Source organism: Crinia signifera, chromosome 6 (genome assembly GCF_055691185.1).
Source record: "Crinia signifera chromosome 6, ASM5569118v1, whole genome shotgun sequence".
NCBI lineage: Eukaryota > Metazoa > Chordata > Amphibia > Anura > Myobatrachidae > Crinia > Crinia signifera.
In genome coordinates, this window is record NC_139222.1 from 59185766 (window position 1) to 59206761 (window position 20996).

The 20996-nt window shown below is 41.7% G+C and overlaps 16 non-coding genes and 7 pseudogenes across 16 annotated transcripts; all 23 read left to right on the forward strand.

The window, feature by feature from the left end:
- Nucleotides 1–10200: 10200 nt before the first annotated feature.
- On the forward strand, nt 10201–10319 carry LOC146011110 (5S ribosomal RNA). The gene has a single exon (XR_014444905.1). It is a non-coding gene; the product is annotated as a 5S ribosomal RNA (ribosomal RNA).
- Nucleotides 10320–10665: 346 nt separating this feature from the next.
- Nucleotides 10666–10784, forward strand: LOC146016488 (5S ribosomal RNA). The gene has a single exon (XR_014449379.1). It is a non-coding gene; the product is annotated as a 5S ribosomal RNA (ribosomal RNA).
- A 345-nt stretch (nt 10785–11129) lies between these two features.
- On the forward strand, nt 11130–11248 carry LOC146014397 (5S ribosomal RNA). Its single transcript, XR_014447354.1, has one exon. It is a non-coding gene; the product is annotated as a 5S ribosomal RNA (ribosomal RNA).
- A 345-nt stretch (nt 11249–11593) lies between these two features.
- On the forward strand, nt 11594–11712 carry LOC146016029 (5S ribosomal RNA). The gene has a single exon (XR_014448932.1). It is a non-coding gene; the product is annotated as a 5S ribosomal RNA (ribosomal RNA).
- Nucleotides 11713–12056: 344 nt separating this feature from the next.
- LOC146013074 (5S ribosomal RNA) lies at nt 12057–12175 on the forward strand. The gene has a single exon (XR_014446060.1). It is a non-coding gene; the product is annotated as a 5S ribosomal RNA (ribosomal RNA).
- Nucleotides 12176–12520: 345 nt separating this feature from the next.
- LOC146015252 (5S ribosomal RNA) lies at nt 12521–12639 on the forward strand. Its single transcript, XR_014448179.1, has one exon. It is a non-coding gene; the product is annotated as a 5S ribosomal RNA (ribosomal RNA).
- A 345-nt stretch (nt 12640–12984) lies between these two features.
- On the forward strand, nt 12985–13103 carry LOC146016632 (5S ribosomal RNA). Its single transcript, XR_014449516.1, has one exon. It is a non-coding gene; the product is annotated as a 5S ribosomal RNA (ribosomal RNA).
- A 346-nt stretch (nt 13104–13449) lies between these two features.
- LOC146010693 (5S ribosomal RNA) lies at nt 13450–13568 on the forward strand (annotated as a pseudogene).
- A 345-nt stretch (nt 13569–13913) lies between these two features.
- On the forward strand, nt 13914–14032 carry LOC146010694 (5S ribosomal RNA; annotated as a pseudogene).
- A 345-nt stretch (nt 14033–14377) lies between these two features.
- LOC146010753 (5S ribosomal RNA) lies at nt 14378–14496 on the forward strand (annotated as a pseudogene).
- Nucleotides 14497–14842: 346 nt separating this feature from the next.
- Nucleotides 14843–14961, forward strand: LOC146010695 (5S ribosomal RNA; annotated as a pseudogene).
- A 345-nt stretch (nt 14962–15306) lies between these two features.
- LOC146014452 (5S ribosomal RNA) lies at nt 15307–15425 on the forward strand. Its single transcript, XR_014447405.1, has one exon. It is a non-coding gene; the product is annotated as a 5S ribosomal RNA (ribosomal RNA).
- Nucleotides 15426–15945: 520 nt separating this feature from the next.
- Nucleotides 15946–16064, forward strand: LOC146016828 (5S ribosomal RNA). The gene has a single exon (XR_014449709.1). It is a non-coding gene; the product is annotated as a 5S ribosomal RNA (ribosomal RNA).
- Nucleotides 16065–16410: 346 nt separating this feature from the next.
- Nucleotides 16411–16529, forward strand: LOC146016647 (5S ribosomal RNA). Its single transcript, XR_014449531.1, has one exon. It is a non-coding gene; the product is annotated as a 5S ribosomal RNA (ribosomal RNA).
- A 346-nt stretch (nt 16530–16875) lies between these two features.
- LOC146013076 (5S ribosomal RNA) lies at nt 16876–16994 on the forward strand. Its single transcript, XR_014446062.1, has one exon. It is a non-coding gene; the product is annotated as a 5S ribosomal RNA (ribosomal RNA).
- Nucleotides 16995–17339: 345 nt separating this feature from the next.
- On the forward strand, nt 17340–17457 carry LOC146017275 (5S ribosomal RNA). Its single transcript, XR_014450151.1, has one exon. It is a non-coding gene; the product is annotated as a 5S ribosomal RNA (ribosomal RNA).
- A 345-nt stretch (nt 17458–17802) lies between these two features.
- Nucleotides 17803–17921, forward strand: LOC146010552 (5S ribosomal RNA; annotated as a pseudogene).
- A 346-nt stretch (nt 17922–18267) lies between these two features.
- On the forward strand, nt 18268–18386 carry LOC146011005 (5S ribosomal RNA; annotated as a pseudogene).
- Nucleotides 18387–18731: 345 nt separating this feature from the next.
- LOC146014120 (5S ribosomal RNA) lies at nt 18732–18850 on the forward strand. Its single transcript, XR_014447075.1, has one exon. It is a non-coding gene; the product is annotated as a 5S ribosomal RNA (ribosomal RNA).
- Nucleotides 18851–19195: 345 nt separating this feature from the next.
- On the forward strand, nt 19196–19314 carry LOC146016261 (5S ribosomal RNA). The gene has a single exon (XR_014449157.1). It is a non-coding gene; the product is annotated as a 5S ribosomal RNA (ribosomal RNA).
- A 346-nt stretch (nt 19315–19660) lies between these two features.
- On the forward strand, nt 19661–19779 carry LOC146014409 (5S ribosomal RNA). Its single transcript, XR_014447365.1, has one exon. It is a non-coding gene; the product is annotated as a 5S ribosomal RNA (ribosomal RNA).
- Nucleotides 19780–20124: 345 nt separating this feature from the next.
- On the forward strand, nt 20125–20243 carry LOC146014302 (5S ribosomal RNA). Its single transcript, XR_014447251.1, has one exon. It is a non-coding gene; the product is annotated as a 5S ribosomal RNA (ribosomal RNA).
- A 345-nt stretch (nt 20244–20588) lies between these two features.
- Nucleotides 20589–20707, forward strand: LOC146010651 (5S ribosomal RNA; annotated as a pseudogene).
- The last annotated feature ends 289 nt before the right edge of the window (nt 20708–20996 follow it).

Below are 20996 nucleotides of genomic sequence, written 5' to 3' on the forward strand. Positions count from 1 at the left end.
TACAGTACTAGCCATTTGAGTGTTTGGGGCACTTTTTAGCTAAAATCATCCTACGGGGCCTAACTGCATATGCTAAAGCCTGCCTATTTTGAATGGTCTAGTGGCCCCTGCAACCTCCAAAAATATCAGGACTTACTTCCCCAATAACCTGCTAACTCACCCCTGAAATACATACTTATTCACCCTATTTTGTTAATTGGACTCATTTCTCATTTAAAATGCCAGTTTTTGGGGGGCCAGAAATGTGCGTCTTTAACCCCTTCCTGACACAGCCAGTTTTTGCCTTCCTGACAGAGCCCTTTTTTTTCAAATCTGACATGTATCACTTAAGTGGGGATAACTTTTTTTTGCTTTTACTTATCCCAGTGATTTTGAGATTATTTTCTCGTGACACATTGTACTTCAAGTTAGTGGTAAATTTGGGTCGATACAGTCTGTGTTTTTTTGTGAAAAATACCAAAATTTCGCAAAAAAATGGAAAATTTAGCAATTTGCAAAATGTTAAATTTTCTGCTTGTGAGACAAATAATCATACCACTCAAAATAGTTAATAACTAACATAGACCATATGTCTACTTTATGTTTCCATCATTATTTCAACTTCCTTTTAAATTTTTTGGACACTAGTAGGCTTAAAATATGAATAGCAAATTCTCAAATTTTCAAGAAAATTTTAAACACTGATTTTTTTAGGGACCAGTTCAGTTCTGATGAGACTTTGAGGGACTTGTATGTGAGACACCCCCATAAATGATGCCATTTCAAAAACTGCACCCCTCACAGTATTCAAAACAACATTTTGGAAGTTTGTTAACCCTTTAGGTGTTTCACAGGAATTAAAACAAAGTGTAGGTGAAATTTCAAAATTTCATTTTTTTTGCAGATTTGCAATTTTAATACATTTTTCTAAGGAACACAGTACATTTTACTAGAGAAATGTGACTAACAATTGATTCCCCCAATTCTTTTGTTTTCATAAATATCCTATATGTGGCCCTAGTGTGCACGTTGACCAAACCACAGGCTTCATAATAGAAGGAGCACCTACTTGATTTTGGAGCCTCCTTTTTATGAGATTATTTTTTAGGCACCATGTAGGTTTCTAGGCACCATAAGATGCTAAAAGTTAGGAACCCCCCCACAAGTGACCCCATTTTGCAAACTACACCCCTCAGGGAATTCATCTAGGGGCATAATGTACATTTCAAATCCCAAGGGGTTTCACCAATTGTGGTACAACTGGGCAGTGAAAATTAAAAATTAAATTTTTTACACAAAAATGCAGTTCTGGCTCAAAATTTTTCATTTTCACAAGGAATGAAGGAGACAAAGCACCCCAAAATCTGTGCCAAAATTTCTCCCGAGTACGGCAATGCCTCACATGTGACCAAAAAATACCATTTGGGTGCATGGCAGGACTCAGAAGGGAAGGAGTGATTTTTGTATTTTGCAGCTCAGATTCTGGTGGAATTTTGGTGGGTGCTATGTCGCATTAGCAAGACTCCCAAAGCACCAATACAGTGGAAGCCCCCCACAAGTGACCCCATTTTGCAAACTTCACCCCTCAGGGAATTCATCTAGGGGTATAGTGTACATTTCAAACCCCCAGGGGTTTCACCAATTTTGATACAACTGGGCTGTGCAAATGAAAAATTACATTTTTTACACAAAAATGCAGTTCTGGCTCCAAATTTGTCATTTTCACAAGGAATGAAGGAGACAAAGCACCCCAAAATCTGTGCCCCAATTTCTCCCGAGTACGGCAATGCCTCACATGTGACCAAAAAATACCATTTGGGTGCATGGCAGGACTCAGAAGGGAAGGAGTGATTTTTGTATTTTGCAGCTCAGATTCTGGTGGAATTTTGGTGGGTGCTATGTCGCATTAGCAAGACCCCCAAAGCACCAATACAGTGGAAGCCCCCCACAAGTGACCCCATTTTGCAAACTACACCCCTCAGGGAATTCATCTAGGGGTATAGTGTACATTTCAAACCCCCAGGGGTTTCACCAATTTTGATACAACTGGGCTGTGCAAATGAAAAATTACATTTTTTTACACAAAAATGCAGTTCTGGCTCAAAATTTTTCATTTTCACAAGGAATGAAGGAGACAAAGCACCCCAAAATCTGTGCCCCAATTTCTCCCGAGTACGGCAATGCCTCACATGTGACCAAAAAATACCATTTGGGTGCATGGCAGGACTCAGAAGGGAAGGAGTGATTTTTGTATTTTGCAGCTCAGATTCTGGTGGAATTTTGGTGGGTGCTATGTCGCATTAGCAAGACCCCCAAAGCACCAATACAGTGGAAGCCCCCCACAAGTGACCCCATTTTGCAAACTACACCCCTCTGGGAATTCATCTAGCGGTATAATGTACATTTCAGACCCCCAGGGGTTTCACCAATTGTGGTACAACTGGGCAGTGAAAATGAAAAATTAAATTTTTTACACAAAAATGCAGTTCTGGCTCAAAATTTTTCATTTTCACAATTAATGAAGGAGACAAAGCACCCCAAAATCTGTGCCACAATTTCTCCTGAGTACGGCAATGCCTCACATGTGACCAAAAAATACCATTTGGGTGCATGGCAGGACTCAGAATGGAAGGAGTGATTTTTGTATTTTGCAGCTCAGATTCTGGTGGAATTTTGGTGGGTGCTATGTCGCATTAGCAAGACCCCCAAAGCACCAATACAGTGGAACCCCCCCACAAGTGACCCCATTTTGCAAACTACACCCCTCAGGGAATTCATCTAGGGGTATAGTGTACATTTCAAACCCCCAGGGGTTTCACCAATTTTGATACAACTGGGCTGTGCAAATGAAAAATTACATTTTTTTACACAAAAATGCAGTTCTGGCTCAAAATTTTTCATTTTTATAAGGTATGAAGGAGAAAAAGCTCCCCTAAATCTGTGCCCCAATTTCTCCCGAGTACGGCAATGCTTCATGTGTGACCAAAAAATGGCAGGACTCAGAAGGGAAGGAGTGATATTTGGATTTTGCAGCACAGATTCGTGTGGAATTTTGGTGGGTGCTATGTCGCATTAGCAAGACCCCCAAAGCACCAATACAGTGGAAGCCCCCCACAAGTGACCCCATTTTGCAAACTACACCCCTCAGGGAATTCATCTAGGGGTATAGTGTACATTTCAAACCCCCAGGGGTTTCACCAATTTTGATACAACTGGGCTGTGCAAATGAAAAATTACATTTTTTTACACAAAAATGCAGTTCTGGCTCAAAATTTTTCATTTTCATAAGGTATGAAGGAGAAAAAGCACCCCAAAATCTGTGCCCCAATTTCTCCCGAGTACGGCAATGTCTCACATGTGACCAAAAAATACCAGTTGGGTGCATGGCAGGACTCAGAAGGGAAGGAGTGATTTTTGGATTTTGCGGCTCAGATTCTGGTGGAATGAATGGTGGGTGCTATGTGGCATTAGCAAGACCCCGAAGCACGGTGAAATGATGAACCTAATAATCCATAGAAGTGTGGTATATTTTAAAACACTCCTTTATACATAGGCCGGGTTTGTCGGGGCAAGTGTCACACTGGAAAATAGTTTGCTTTCTTATTCCCTTTTTATAGCAAACTTTGCACCTTTTTTGTGTCCTGCCCTTTTTTCCAGTGGAGGGGATTTCATCAGGAAAATGCTGCCCTGGTACAATACGGGGGCCAGTACTAGAAGTACTGGGGCCCTCTGCCTGCTGGTTCCCAAATATTAGGCTCTTTATGACTTCCTCTTGAAAGTGCATAAATGTCCCCCTCTGGCTGGTAGAACGGAATAGCACGTAAGCGTTATACAGTGCCATCTGGATGATATACACGGCCAGCTTCTTGTACCAGATTTTTGTTTTCCGCAGGGCACTGTACGGCTTCAGTACCTGATCTGAAAGATCCACTCCGCCCATGTACTTATTGTAATCCAGGATACAATTAGGTTTTGAGGTGTGGGTACTGGTACCTCGTACAGGGACGGAGGTGGTACTGTCTCCGTGAATTGTTGTCAGTATAAGGACATCCCTCTTGTCCTTATATTTGACCAACAACATATTTTCGGTGCATATTCCCCTGCTTTCACCCCTTCTCATTACTTGGGCAATGTGCGTTTTTGGGAGGCCTCTTTGGTTCTTGCGCACAGTACCGCAAGCTGCTGTACCTCTTGAACCAAGGGCCTTAAACAGGGGGATGCTAGTGTAAAAGTTATCCACATAGAGGTGATAACCTTTATCCAGGAAGAGGTGCACTAAATCCCAGACAATTTTTCCACTAACACCTACGAGGGAGGGGGGGCATTCTGGCGGTTCAATTCTTGAATCCTTCCCTTTATATACCCTAAACCTGTGAGTGTACCCTGAGGTGCTTTCACACAGCTTATACATTTTTATGCCATACCTTGCCCTCTTACTGGGAAGGTACTGGCGGAATTTAACCCTTCCTTTAAAATGTATAAGGGACTCGTCTATGCAAATGAATTTATCTGGGATGTACGTCTCTGGAAATTTGGCACTGAAATGATCAATGACCGGCCTGACTTTGAATAGCCGGTCAAAGGTGGGATCATCTCTGGGTGGGCACTGTGCATTATCGTTGTAATGCAAAAATTTAAGGATTAACTCAAAACGAGTCCGGGTCATGGCCATACGGTAAAGTGGGGTGCTGTACAGAACATCTGTACTCCAATATTGCCTAATTTCTGGCTTTTTTACTATGCCCATATGAAACACCAGACCCCAAAACGTCATCATCTCTACTGCATCTACAGGGGTCCACCTAGCAAATGATGACGTGGGGTTTTGAGCAATAAACTGCTGTGCATATAAATTAGTTTGGTCCACCATTAAATTTATAAAATCATCAGAGAAAAATAATTTGAAAAAGTCAATTTCTCTGAGACCTGTGGAATCAAATTGGATTCCTGGGATGGCCAAAAACTCAGGAACCTGGGGCTCAAAATTGTCTGGTGGTGGGGTCCATACAAGATCAATTATTGGGGGGGGGTCTCAGCTGCTCTACGGAGGCGTCTTTGAGGGGGTCCCTCATCACTAGAGGAGGAAGAGGAGCTTAAGATGAATCCTTCAAATTCCCCGCTTGCCTCACTGGCTGTGTCAGAGTCAGAGGCAAGCATGGCATATGCCTCCTCCGCTGAATACATTCTTCTGGATGACTGGGATGACATTTGGGATGACATTTGGGATGCCATTTTTATTTTTGTGTTTCTGGTAGTTAAATGTTTCAACACGTGTATAGTGTAGGGGGGGTACAAACTTTATTTCAACCCGGGGGGGTATGTAGTGTGTAGTGTGTATGTAGTGCAGAAAAAAAAAAAAAAAAAAAGGTCCTGCGCCAAAAATTGAGCACAGATGTTGGTCAGTAACGTCCGTCACTGAACAGCGCTCAAAGGCAACAGGAATTTGATCAAAAAAAAAAAAAATAGATCAACCCTGTGCCGAAAAAGCTGATCAGTGATGTACGTCACTGATCAGCGCACAGTGGCCACAGGACACCCACAAAATCACAGTGTGTGTAAAAAAAAAAATTAAAAAAAGACCCCACAGCACCCTCAAAAAAAAAAAAAAAAGGTGATCAGTGATGCGACGCTGATTACCAGTGAGGGGCAGCAGGTGCACAACCTTTGGTGCAACTGACAGTGCAACTGGCAGCAACTGACAGGTATATATAAAAAAAAAAACCCTGCACCCCCAAAAAGTTGCTGATCAGCACAGATATACTGATCAGCACAAAAGGGGGGGTAGCAGACACAAAATATAGCATTCTCTATCACTCTCTGTCACTATCTCTCTCTATCTCTCTATCTCTCACTATCTATCACTATCTATCACTCTATGACACTGCAGCAGCAGCACTGACAGTTATATATATATAAAAAAAGCCCTTGCACCCCCAAAAAGTTGCTGTTCAGCACAGATATACTGATTAGCACAAAAGGGGGGTAGCAGACACAAAATATAGCACTCTCTATCACTCTCTGTCACTATCTCTCTCTATCTCTCTATCTCTCACTATCTATCACTCTATGGCACTGCAGCAGCAGCACTGCACCCCCAAAAAGTTGCTGATCAGTTAATTTATACTGATCAGCACAAAAGGGGGGGCAGCAGACACAAAATATAGCACTCTCTGTCACTATCTCTCTCTATCTCTCTCTATCTCTCTCTATCTCTCTATCTATAACTCTATCACAATGCAGCAGCAGCAGCACAACACAGGAAGTCACAAGAAGTCAGATCCAGGAAGCATCCAGCACGCTACAAGCAGTGATCAGGTGATCAGGTAAGTATTTGCAAGGATCAGGTCAGTATATCACGGCAGATAGGCACGGTGACCGCACTGCACGCAATTCCAGACCGGAATGGCGTCTGCAGTGCAGTCACCGTTAGTTTAAATCACCCTCCATGGCTGTGATTGGTCCATCGGTCCGACAGACCAATCACGGCCTTTGGGGGCGGGTGGGGTGAGGTGGGGTGACACCAGTGTCACCCTTACACCCCGTGGTGATTGGTGCTGTACTTTACAGCACCAATCACCACCGATCCCTGTGTCACCGGCGAACGTTATTCGCCGGTACACAGAAAACGCTGTAATTGGCTGTTCACATTTGAACAGCCAATCACAGCGATCGCCGACGGGGGGGAGGCATCGCCACCCCCCCTGGGCATGCAGGGACATGTCTGCTGTCAGGGACAGCAGACATGTTTAAACTGTCACCGCGTCTATAGACGCGGTGACAGTTTAAAGCCATGACGTACATTTATGCCATGCGTCGGGAAGTACATCCCGGCCATGACGTAAATGTACGTCAAATGTTGGGAAGGGGTTAAAAGGTGATTTCTACGATACCCCACTTTTGCGCGTCGGACCTCAACTTTTCCCGTAAACGCAGAAAAACCGCAATTTTCAGGAGAAACGAGACAGACATCCCCTCCCTCTGCCACCCACCCGCCCAACTTACAGCCAGCCATTAGACATGCACAGATAGTTCTGAGGGTCTGTCTGTGATGTCATAAAGGGCCTGCTGATCAATGGGCAGCTTTCTGATTGGCTGCTGTATTTGATTGACAGATGGAAGCTGGCAGCTGATTGGCTGTCTAGCCTAAAGTGCTTTACACACCTCCCTGATGGTACCACTGGCTAAGACTCCACCTCAGCTCATTGGGTAATGAAAAATTTAGAACAATTGATGGATGAAGGCAGGCAGGCCGGCCATTTTGGGACGCTCATTGGACTTGTTTAATGCAATGCACCTTTGTATTTTCACATGCATTCGCTTCATGCTGTAACCACTGTGCATAAAAATTTGGAAACATGGCATACAGTGTATCATTTGGTGTCTAAATCATGTTTCCCATGTTTTTCCTTCCCAGATACTAGCCATTTGAGTGTTTGGAGCACTTTTTAGCTAAAATCCTCCTACGGGGCCTAACTGCATATGCTAAAGCCTGCCTATTTTGAATGGTCTAGTGGCCCCTGCAACCTCCAAAAATATCAGGACTTACTTCCCCAATAACCTGCTAACTCACCCCTGAAATACATACTTATTCACCCTATTTTGTTAATTGGACTCATTTCTCATTTAAAATGCCAGTTTTTGGGGGGCCAGAAATCTGCGTCTTTAAAAGGTGATTTCTACGATACCCCACTTTTGCGCGTCGGACCTCAACTTTTCCCGTAAACGCAGAAAAACCGCAATTTTCAGGAGAAACGAGACAGACATCCCCTCCCTCTGCCACCCACCCGCCCAACTGACAGCCAGCCATTAGACATGCACAGATAGTTCTGAGGGTCTGTCTGTGATGTCATAAAGGGCCTGCTGATCAATGGGCAGCTTTCAAATTGGCTGCTGTATTTGATTGACAGATGGAAGCTGGCAGCTGATTGGCTGTCTAGCCTAAAGTGCTTTACACACCTCCCTGATGATACCACTGGCTAAGACTCCACCTCAGCTCATTGGGTAATGAAAAATATAGAACAATTGATGGATGAAAGCAGGCAGGCCGGCCATTTTGGGACGCTCATTGGACTTGTTTAATGCAATGCACCTTTGTATTTTCACATGCATTCGCTTCATGCTGTAACCACTGTGCATAAAAATTTGGAAACATGGCATACAGTGTATCATTTGGTGTCTAAGTCATGTTTCCCATATTTTCCCTTCCCAGATACAAGCCCGTTTGAGTGTTTGGGACACTTTTTAGCTAAAATCATCCTACAGGGCCTAACTGCATATGCTAAAGAATGCCTATTTTGAATGGTGTAGTGGCCCCTGCAACCTCCAAAAATATTAGGACTTACTTCCCCAATAACCTGCTAACTCACCCCTGAAATACATACTTATTCACCCTATTTGTTCATTGGACTCATTTCTCATTTGAAATGCCTATTTTTGGGGGGCCAGAAATGTGCGTCTTTAAAAGGTGATTTCTACGATACCCCACTTTTGCGCGTCAGACCTCAACTTTTCCCGTAAACGCAGAAAAAACGCAATTTTCAGGAGAAACGAGACAGACATCCCCTCCCTCTGCCACCCACCCGCCCAACTGACAGCCAGCCATTAGACATGCACAGATAGTTCTGAGGGTCTGTCTGTGATGTCATAAAGGGCCTGCTGATCAATGGGCAGCTTTCTGATTGGCTGCTGTATTCGATTGACAGATGGAAGCTGGCAGCTGATTGGCTGTCTAGCCTAAAGTGCTTTACACACCTCCCTGATGGTACCACTGGCTAAGACTCCACCTCAGCTCATTGAGTAATGAAAAATTTAGAACAATTGATGGATGAAAGCAGGCAGGCCGGCCATTTTGGGATGGTCAGTGGACTTGTTTAATGCAATGCACCTTTGTATATTCACATGCATTCGCTTCATGCTGTAACCACTGTGCATAAAAATTTGGAAACATGGCATACAGTGTATCATTTGGTGTCTAAGTCATGTTTCCCATGTTTTTCCTTCCCAGATACTAGCCCGTTTGAGTGTTTGGGGCACTTTTTAGCTAAAATCATCCTACGGGGCCTAACTGCATATGGTAAAGCCTGCCTATTTTGAATGGTCTAGTGGCCCCTGCAACCTCCAAAAATATCAGGACTTACTTCCCCAATAACCTGCTAACTCACCCCTGAATTACATACTTATTCACCCTATTTTGTTCATTGGACTCATTTCTCATTTGAAATCCCCATTTTTGGGGCGCCAGAAATGTGCGTCTTTAAAAGGTGATTTCTACGATACCCCAGTTTTGCGCGTCGGACCTCAACTTTTCCCGTAAACGCAGAAAAAACGCAATTTTCAGGAGAACGAGACAGACATCCCCTCCCTCTGCCACCCACCCGCCCAACTGACAGCCAGCCATTAGACATGCACAGATAGTTCTGAGGGTCTGTCTGTGATGTCATGAAGGGCCTGCTGATCAATGGGCAGCTTTCAAATTGCTGCTGTATTTGATTGACAGATGGAAGCTGGCAGCTGATTGGCTGTCTAGCCTAAAGTGCTTTACACACCTCCCTGATGGTACCACTGGCTAAGATTCCACCTCAGCTCATTGGGTAATGAAAAATATAGAACAATTGATGGATGAAAGCAGGCAGGCCGGCCATTTTGGGACGCTCATTGGACTTGTTTAATGCAATGTACTTTTGTTTATTCATATGCATTCGCTTCATGCTGTAACCACTGTGCATAAAAATTTGGAAACATGGCATACAGTGCTTTATTTGGTGTCTAAGTCATGTTTGCCATATTTTCCCTTCCCAGATACAAGCCTGTTTGAGTGTTTGGGGCACTTTTTAGCTAAAATCAACCTACAGGGCCTAACTGCATATGCTAAAGCCTGCCTATTTTGAATGGTGTAGTGGCCCCTGCAACCTCCAAAAATATCAGGACTTACTTCCCCAATAACCTGCTAACTCATGGAAGCTAAGCAGTGTTGGGCCTGGTTAGTACTTGGGTGGGAGACCACATGGAAACACCAGGTGCTGTAGGTTTTTTCACATTACTTGCAAATTGTTAATATCATGCTAATATCATGCTAATATCAAATTGCTAATATCATGTCCTGTAGGTCTTTTTACATTACCAACACTTGATTTTTTTCAGTAATCCAATACAGTTAGGAAACTTTTTTATTAGCTTACCTGGTGATAGAAGCAGAAGAGGGCAAAAAAGTGCCTGTATCTCACCTACAGCCATACCACATTGGATAGGCCCAATCTCGTCTGATCTTGGAAGTTAAGCAGTGTTGGGCCTGGTTAGTACTTGGGTGGGAGACCACATGGGAACACCAGGTGCTGTAGGTTTTTTCACATTACTGGCAAATTGTTTTTATTCTCTAGCTATTTAAATTGGAAACTTTTTCTTTTTATTGCCAGCACTGACATTTGGAAGAGGTCAAACAGACACAATAGCCATCACCTAAAGACTTACCACACTGTTTAGGCCCAATTCCAACTGCTTTTGGCAGCTAAACAGTGTTGAGCCTATTTAGTAATTTAATTTAAGACCCCCTGCTAATATAATGTCCTGTAGGTCTTTTTACATTACCAACACATGATTGTTTTCATTAAGCCAATATAGTTAGGAAACTTTTTTAATTAGCTTACCTGGTGATAGAAGTAGAAGAGGGCAAAAAATTGCCTGTATCTCACCTACAGCCATACCACATTGGATAGGCCCAATCTCGTCTGATCTTGGAAGCTTAGCAGTGTTGGGCCTGGTTAGTACTTGGGTGGGAGACCACATGGGAACACCAGGTGCTGTAGGTTTTTTCACATTACAGGCAAATTGTTTTTATTCTCTAGCTATTTAAATTGGAAACTTTTTCTTTTTATTGCCAGTACAGACATTTGGAAGAGGTCAAACAGACACAATAGCCATCACCTAAAGACTTACCACACTGTTTAGGCCCAATTCCAACTGCTTTTGGCAGCTAAACAGTGTTGAGCCTGTTTAGTAGTTTAATTTAAGACCCCCTGCTAATATCATGTCCTGTAGGTCTTTTTACATTACCAACACATGATTTTTTTCAGTAAGCCAATACAGTTAGGAAACTTTTTTATTAGCTTACCTGGTGATAGAAGTAGAAGAGGGCAAAAAAGTGCCTGTATCTCACCTACAGCCATACCACATTGGATAGGCCCAATCTCGTCTGATCTTGGAAGCTAAGCAGTGTTGGGCCTGGTTAGTACTTGGGTGGGAGACCACCTGGGAACACCAGGTGCTGTAGGTTTCTTCACATTACTGGCAAATTGTTTTTATTCTCTAGCTATTTATATTGGAAACTTTTTCTTTTTATTGCCAGCACAGACATTTGGAAGAGGTCAAACAGACACAATAGCCATCACCTAAAGACTTACCACACTGTTTAGGCTCAATTCCAACTGCTTTTGGCAGCTAAACAGTGTTGAGCCTCTTTTGTAGTTTAATTTAAGCCCCCCTGCCAATATCATGTCCTGTAGGTCTTTTTACATTACCAACACATGATTTTTTTTAGTAAGCCAATACAGTTAGGAAACTTTTGTATTAGCTTACCTGGTGATAGAAGTAGAAGAGAACAAAAAAGTGCCTGTATCTCACCTACAGCCATACCACATTGGATAGGCCCAATCTCGTCTGATCTTGGAAGCTAAGCAGTGTTGGGCCTGGTTAGTACTTGGGTGGGAGACCACCTGGGATTACCAGGTGCTGTAGGTTTTTCACATTACTGGCAAATTGTTTTTATTCTCTAGCTATTTATATTGGAAACTTTTTCTTTTTATTGCCAGCACAGACATTTGGAAGAGGTCAAACAGACACAATAGCCATCACCTAAAGACTTACCACACTGTTTAGGCTCAATTCCAACTGCTTTTGGCAGCTAAACAGTGTTGAGCCTCTTTTGTAGTTTAATTTAAGACCCCCTGCTAATATCATGTCCTGTAGGTCTTTTTACATTACCAACACATGATTTTTTTCAGTAAGCCAATACAGTTAGGAAACTTTTGTATTAGCTTACCAGGTGATAGAAGTAGAAGAGGGCAAAAAAGTGCTTTTAACTCACCTACAGCCATACCACATTGGATAGGCCCAATCTCGTCTGATCTTGGAAGCTAAGCAGTGTTGGGCCTGGTTAGTACTTGGGTGGGAGACCACATGGGAACACCAGGTGCTGTAGGTTTTTTCACATTACTGGCAAATTGTTTTTATTCTCTAGCTATTTAAATTGGAAACTTTTTCTTTTTATTGCCAGTACAGACATTTGGAAGAGGTCAAACAGACACAATAGCCATCACCTCAAGACTTACCACACTGTTTAGGCCCAATTCCAACTGCTTTTGACAGCTAAACAGTGTTGAGCCTCTTTAGTAGTTTAATTTAAGACCCCCTGCTAATATCATGTCCTGTAGGTCTTTTTACATTACCAACACATGATTTTTTTCAGTAAGCCAATACAGTTAGGAAACTTTTTTATTAGCTTACCTGGTGATAGAAGTAGAAGAGGGCAAAAAAGTGCCTGTATCTAACCTACAGCCATACCACATTGGATAGGCCCAATCTCGTCTGATCTTGGAAGCTAAGCAGTGTTGGGCCTGGTTAGTACTTGGGTGGGAGACCACATGGGAACACCAGGTGCTGTAGGGTTTTTCACATTACAGGCAAATTGTTTTTATTCTCTAGCTATTTAAATTGGAAACTTTTTCTTTTTATTGCCAGTACAGACATTTGGAAGAGGTCAAACAGACACAATAGCCATCACCTAAAGACTTACCACACTGTTTAGGCCCAATTCCAACTGCTTTTGGCAGCTAAACAGTGTTGAGCCTCTTTAGTAGTTTAATTTAAGACCCCCTGCTAATATCATGTCCTGTAGGTCTTTTTACATTACCAACACATGATTTTTTTCAGTAAGCCAATACAGTTAGGAAACTTTTGTATTAGCTTACCTGGTGATAGAAGTAGAAGAGGGCAAAAAAGTGCCTTTATCTCACCTACAGCCATACCACATTGGATAGGCCCAATCTCGTCTGATGTTGGAAGCTAAGCAGTGTTGGGCCTGGTTAGTACTTGGGTGGGAGACCACATGGGAACACCAGGTGCTGTAGGTTTTTTCACATTACTGACAAATTGTTTTTATTCTCTAGCTATTTAAATTGGAAACTTTTTCTTTTTATTGCCAGTACAGACATTTGGAAGAGGTCAAACAGACACAATAGCCATTCACCTAAAGACTTACCACACTGTTTAGGCCCAATTCCAACTGCTTTTGGCAGCTAAACAGTGTTGAGCCTCTTTAGTAGTTTAATTTAAGACCCCCTGCTAATATCATGTCCTGTAGGTCTTTTTACATTACCAACACATGATTTTTTTCAGTAAGCCAATACAGTTAGGAAACTTTTTTATTAGCTTACCTGGTGATAGAAGTAGAAGAGGGCAAAAAAGTGCCTGTATCTCACCTACAGCCATACCACATTGGATAGGCCCAATCTCGTCTGATCTTTGAAGCTTAGCAGTGTTGGGCCTGGTTAGTACTTGGGTGGGAGACCACATGGGAACACCAGGTGCTGTAGGTTTTTTCACATTACAGGAAAATTGTTTTTATTCTCTAGCTATTTAAATTGGAAACTTTTTATTTTTATTGCCAGTACAGACATTTGGAAGAGGTCAAACAGACACAATAGCCATCACCTAAAGACTTACCACACTGTTTAGGCCCAATTCCAACTGCTTTTGGCAGCTAAACAGTGTTGAGCCTGTTTAGTAGTTTAATTTAAGACCCCCTGCTAATATCATGTCCTGTAGGTCTTTTTACATTACCAACACATGATTTTTTTCAGTAAGCCAATACAGTTAGGAAACTTTTTTATTAGCTTACCTGGTGATAGAAGTAGAAGAGGGCAAAAAAGTGCCTGTATCTCACCTACAGCCATACCACATTGGATAGGCCCAATCTCGTCTGATCTTTGAAGCTTAGCAGTGTTGGGCCTGGTTAGTACTTGGGTGGGAGACCACATGGGAACACCAGGTGCTGTAGGTTTTTTCACATTACAGGAAAATTGTTTTTATTCTCTAGCTATTTAAATTGGAAACTTTTTATTTTTATTGCCAGTACAGACATTTGGAAGAGGTCAAACAGACACAATAGCCATCACCTAAAGACTTACCACACTGTTTAGGCTCAATTCCAACTGCTTTTGGCAGCTAAACAGTGTTGAGCCTCTTTTGTAGTTTCATTTAAGACCCCCTGCTAATATCATGTCCTGTAGGTCTTTTTACATTACCAACACATGATTTTTTTTAGTAAGCCAATACAGTTAGGAAACTTTTATATTAGCTTACCTGGTGATAGAAGTAGAAGAGGGCAAAAAAGTGCCTGTATCTCACCTACAGCCCTACCACATTGGATAGGCCCAATCTCGTCTGATCTTGGAAGCTAAGCAGTGTTGGGCCTGGTTAGTACTTGGGTGGGAGACAACATGGGAACACCAGGTGCTGTAGGTTTTTTCACATTACAGGCAAATTGTTTTTATTCTCTAGCTATTTATATTGGAAACTTTTTCGTTTTATTGCCAGCACAGACATTTGGAAGAGGTCAAACAGACACAATAGCCATCACCTAAAGACTTACCACACTGTTTAGGCTCAATTCCAACTGCTTTTGGCAGCTAAACAGTGTTGAGCCTGTTTAGTAGTTTAATTTAAGACCCCCTGCTAATATCATGTCCTGTAGGTCTTTTTACATTACCAACACATGATTTTTTTTAAGTAAGCCAATACAGTTAGGAAACTTTTTTATTAGCTTACCTTGTGATAGAAGTAGAAGAGGGCAAAAAAGTGCCTGTATCTCACCTACAGCCATACCACATTGGATAGGCCCAATCTCGTCTGATCTTTGAAGCTTAGCAGTGTTGGGCCTGGTTAGTACTTGGGTGGGAGACCACATGGGAACACCAGGTGCTGTAGGTTTTTTCACATTACTGGCAAATTGTTTTTATTCTCTAGCTATTTAAATTGGAAACTTTTTCTTTTTATTGCCAGCACAGACATTTGGAAGAGGTCAAACAGACACAATAGCCATCACCTAAAGACTTACCACACTGTTTAGGCCCAATTCCAACTGTTTTTGGCAGCTAAACAGTGTTGAGCCTCTTTAGTAGTTTAATTTAAGACCCCCTGCTAATATCATGTCCTGTAGGTCTTTTTACATTACCAACACATGATTTTTTTCAGTAAGCCAATACAGTTAGGAAACTTTTGTATTAGCTTACCTGGTGATAGAAGTAGAAGAGTGCAAAAAAGTGTGTGTATCTCACCTACAGCTATACCACATTGGATAGGCCCAATCTCGTCTGATCTTGGAAGCTAAGCAGTGTTGGGCCTGGTTAGTACTTGGGTGGGAGACCACATGGGAACACCAGGTGCTGTAGGTTTTTTCACATTACTGGCAAATTGTTTTTATTCTCTAGCTATTTAAATAGGAAACTTTTTCTTTTTATTGCCAGCACAGACATTTGGAAGAGGTCAAACAAACACAATAGCCATCACCTAAAGACTTACCACACTGTTTAGGCCCAATTCCAACTGCTTTTGGCAGCTAAACAGTGTTGAGCCCAGAGGCGGAACTACCATTGGTGCAGCAGGTGCATTGCACCGGGGCCCCTGAGGACTAAGGGGCCCACTACTGCCTAAACCAGCAGCTTGTACCTCTATCACCCACTGTTGTGGGGCCCAAATTGTACTTTTGCACCTGGGCCCACCACTCACAAGTTCCGCCACTGGTTGAGCCTCTTTAGTAGTTTAATTTAAGACCCCCTGCTAATATCATGTCCTGTAGGTCTTTTTACATTACCAACACATGATTTTTTTCAGTAAGCCAATACAGTTAGGAAACTTTTTTATAAGCTTACCTGGTGATAGAAGTAGAAGAGGGAAAAAAAGTGCCTGTATTTCACCTTCAGCCATACCACATTGGATAGGCCCAATTTCGTCTGATCTTGGAAGCTAAGCAGTGTTGGGCCTGGTTAGTACTTGGGTGGGAGACCACATGGGAACACCAGGTGCTGTAGGTTTTTTTCACATTACAGGCAAATTGTTTTTATTCTCTAGCTATTTAAATTGGAAACTTTTTCTTTTTATTGCCAGCACAGACATTTGGAAGAGGTCAAACAGACACAATAGCCATCACCTAAAGACTTACCACACTGTTTAGGCTCAATTACAACTGCTTTTGGCAGCTAAACAGTGTTGAGCCTCTTTTGTAGTTTAATTTAAGACCCCCTGCTAATATCATGTCCTGTAGGTCTTTTTACATTACCAACACATGATTTTTTTCAGTAAGCCAATACAGTTAGGAAACTTTTGTATTAGCTTACCTGGTGATAGAAGTAGAAGAGGGCAAAAAAGTGCCTTTAACTCACCTACAGCCATACCACATTGGATAGTCCCAATCTCGTCTGATCTTCGAAGCTAAGCAGTGTTGGGCCTGGTTAGTACTTGGGTGGGAGACCACATGGGAACACCAGGTGCTGTAGGTTTTTTCACATTACTGGCAAATTGTTTTTATTCTCTAGCTATTTATATTGGAAACTTTTTTATTTTTATTGCCAGCACAGACATTTGGAAGAGGTCAAACAGACACAATAGCCATCACCTAAAGACTTACCACACTGTTTAGGCTCAATTCCAACTGCTTTTGGCAGCTAAACAGTGTTGAGCCTCTTTTGTAGTTTAATTTAAGACCCCCTGCTAATATCATGTCCTGTAGGTCTTTTTACATTACCAACACATGATTTTTTTCAGTAAGCCAATACAGTTAGGAAACTTTTGTATTAGCTTACCTGGTGATAGAAGTAGAAGAGGGCAAAAAAGTGTCTTTAACTCACCTACAGCCATACCACATTGGATAGGCCCAATCTCGTCTGATCTTGGAAGCTAAGCAGTGTTGGGCCTGGTTAGTACTTGGGTGGGAGACCACATGGGAACACCAGGTGCTGTAGGTTTTTTCACATTACAGGCAAATTGTTTTTATTCTCTAGCTATTTATATTGGAAACTTTTTCTTTTTATTGCCAGCACAGACATTTGGAAGAGGTCAAACAGACACAATAGCCATCACCTAAAGACTTACCACACTGTTTAGGCTCAATTACAACTGCTTTTGGCAGCTAAACAGTGTTGAGCCTCTTTTGTAGTTTAATTTAAGACCCCCTGCTAATATCATGTCCTGTAGGTCTTTTTACATTACCAACACATGATTTTTTTCAGTAAGCCAATACAGTTAGGAAACTTTTGTATTAGCCTACCTGGTGATAGAAGTAGAAGAGGGCAAAAAAGTGCCTTTAACTCACCTACAGCCATACCACATTGGATAGGCCCAATCTCGTCTGATCTTGGAAGCTAAGCAGTGTTGGGCCTGGTTAGTACTTGGGTGGAGACCACATGGGAACACCAGGTGCTGTAGGTTTTTTCACATTACTGGCAAATTGTTTTTATTCTCTAGCTATTTATATTGGAAACTTTTTATTTTTATTGCCAGCACAGACATTTGGAAGAGGTCAAACAGACACAATAGCCATCACCTAAAGACTTACCACACTGTTTAGGCTCAATTCCAACTGCTTTTGGCAGCTAAACAGTGTTGAGCCTCTTTTGTAGTTTAATTTAAGACCCCCTGATAATATCATGTCCTGTAGGTCTTTTTACATTACCAACACATGATTTTTTTCAGTAAGCCAATACAGTTAGGAAACTTTTGTATTAGCTTACCTGGTGATAGAAGTAGAAGAGGGTAAAAAAGTGCCTTTAACTCACCTACAGCCATACCACATTAGATAGGCCCAATCTCGTCTGATCTTCGAAGCTAAGCAGTGTTGGGCCTGGTTAGTACTTGGGTGGGAGACCACATGGGAACACCAGGTGCTGTAGGTTTTTTCACATTACTGGCAAATTGTTTTTATTCTCTAGCTATTTATATTGGAAACTTTTTTATTTTTATTGCCAGCACAGACATTTGGAAGAGGTCAAACAGACACAATAGCCATCACCTAAAGACTTACCACACTGTTTAGGCTCAATTCCAACTGCTTTTGGCAGCTAAACAGTGTTGAGCCTCTTTTGAAGTTTAATTTAAGACCCCCTGCTAATATCATGTCCTGTAGGTCTTTTTACATTACCAACACATGATTTTTTTCAGTAAGCCAATACAGTTAGGAAACTTTTGTATTAGCTTACCTGGTGATAGAAGTAGAAGAGGGCAAAAAAGTGGCTTTAACTCACCTACAGCCATACCACATTGGATAGGCCCACTCTCGTCTGACCTTGGAAGCTAAGCAGTGTTGGGCCTGGTTAGTACTTGGGTGGGAGACCACATGGGAACACCAGGTGCTGTACGTTTTTTCACATTACTGGCAAATTGTTATTATTCTCTAGCTATTTATATTGGAAACTTTTTCTTTTTATTGCCAGCACAGACATTTGGAAGAGGTCAAACAGACACAATAGCCATCACCTAAAGACTTACCACACTGTTTAGGCTCAATTCCAACTGCTTTTGGCAGCTAAACAGTGTTGAGCCTCTTTTGTAGTTTAATTTAAGTCCCCCTGCTAATATCATGTCCTTTAGGTCTTTTTACATTACCAACACATGATTTTTTTCAGTAAGCCAATACAGTTAGGAAACTTTTGTATTAGCTTACCTGGTGATAGAAGTAGAAGAGGGCAAAAAAGTGGCTTTAACTAACCTACAGCCATACCACATTGGATAGGCCCAATCTCGTTTGATCTTGGAAGCTAAGCAGTGTTGGGCCTGGTTAGTACTTGGGTGGGAGACCACATGGGAACACCAGGTGCTGTAGGTTTTTTCACATTACTGGCAAATTGTTTTTATTCTCTAGCTATTTAAATAGGAAACTTTTTCTTTTTATTGCCAGCACAGACATTTGGAAGAGGTCAAACAGACACAATAGCCATCACCTAAAGACTTACCACACTGTTTAGGCTCAATTACAACTGCTTTTGGCAGCTAAACAGTGTTGAGCCTCTTTTGTAGTTTAATTTAAGACCCCCTGCTAATGTCATGTCCTGTAGGTCTTTTTACATTACCAACACATGATTTTTTTCAGTAAACCAATACAGTTAGGAAACTTTTGTATTAGCTTACCTGGTGATAGAAGTAGAAGAGGGCAAAAAAGTGCCTTTAACTCACCTACAGCCATACCACAGTGGATATGCCCAATCTCGTCTGATCTTCGAAGCTAAGCAGTGTTGGGCCTGGTTAGTACTTGGGTGGGAGACCACATGGGAACACCAGGTGCTGTAGGTTTTTTCACATTACTGGCAAATTGTTTTTATTCTCTAGCTATTTATATTGGAAACTTTTTTATTTTTATTGCCAGCACAGACATTTGGAAGAGGTCAAACAGACACAATATCCATCACCTAAAGACTTACCACACTGTTTAGGCTCAATTCCAACTGCTTTTGGCAGCTAAACAGTGTTGAGCCTCTTTTGTAGTTTAATTTAAGACCCCCTGCTAATATCATGTCCTGTAGGTCTTTTTACATTACCAACACATGATTTTTTTCAGTAAGCCAATACAGTTAGGAAACTTTTGTATTAGCTTACCTGGTGATAGAAGTAGAAGAGGGCAAAAAAGTGGCTTTAACTCACCTACAGCCATACCACATTGGATAGGCCCAATCTCGTCTGATCTTGGAAGCTAAGCAGTGTTGGGCCTGGTTAGTACTTGGGTGGGAGACCACCTGGGAACACCAGGTGCTGTAGGTTTTTTCACATTACAGGCAAATTGTTTTTATTCTCTAGCTATTTATATTGGAAACTTTTTCTTTTTATTGCCAGCACAGACATTTGGAAGAGGTCAAACAGACACAATAGCCATCACCTAAAGACTTACCTCACTGTTTAGGCTCAATTCCAACTGCTTTTGGCAGCTAAACAGTGTTAAGCCTCTTTTGTAGTTTAATTTAAGACCCCCTGCTAATATCATGTCCTGTAGGTCTTTTTACATTACCAACACATGATTTTTTTCAGTAAGCCAATACAATTAGGAAACTTTTGTATTAGCTTACCTGGTGATAGAAGTAGAAGAGGGCAAAAAAGTGCCTTTAGCTCACCTACAGCCATACCACGTTGGATAGGCCCAATCTCGTCTGATCTTGGAAGCTAAGCAGTGTTGGGCCTGGTTAGTACTTGGGTGGGAGACCACATGGGAACACCAGGTGCTGTAGGTTTTTTCACATTACTGGCAAATTGTTTTTATTCTCTAGCTATTTAAATAGGAAACTTTTTCTTTTTATTGCCAGCACAGACATTTGGAAGAGGTCAAACAGACACAATAGCCATCACCTAAAGACTTACCACACTGTTTAGGCCCAATTCCAACTGCTTTTGGCAGCTAAACAGTGTTGAGCCTCTTTAGTAGTTTAATTTAAGACCCCCTGCTAATATCATGTCCTGTAGGTCTTTTTACATTACCAACACATGATTTTTTTCAGTAAGCCAATACAGTTAGGAAACTTTTTTATTAGCTTACCTGGTGATAGAAGTAGAAGAGGGCAAAAAAGTGCCTGCATTTCATCTACAGCTATACCACATTGGATAGGCCCAATCTCGTCTGATCTTGGAAGCTAAGCAGTGTTGGGCATGGTTAGTACTTGGGTGGGAGACCACCTGGGAACACCAGGTGTTGTAGGTTTTTTCACATTACAGGCAAATTGTTTTTATTCTCTAGCTATTTAAATTGGAAACTATTTCTTTTTATTGCCAGCACAGACATTTGGAAGAGGTCAAACAGACACAATAGCCATCACCTAAAGACTTACCACACTGTTTAGGCCCAATTCCAACTGCTTTTGGCAGCTTAACAGTGTTGAGCCTCTTTTGTAGTTTAATTTAAGACCCCCTGCTAATATCATGTCCTGTAGGTCTTTTTACATTACCAACACATGATTTTTTTCATTAAGCCAATACAGTTAGGAAACTTT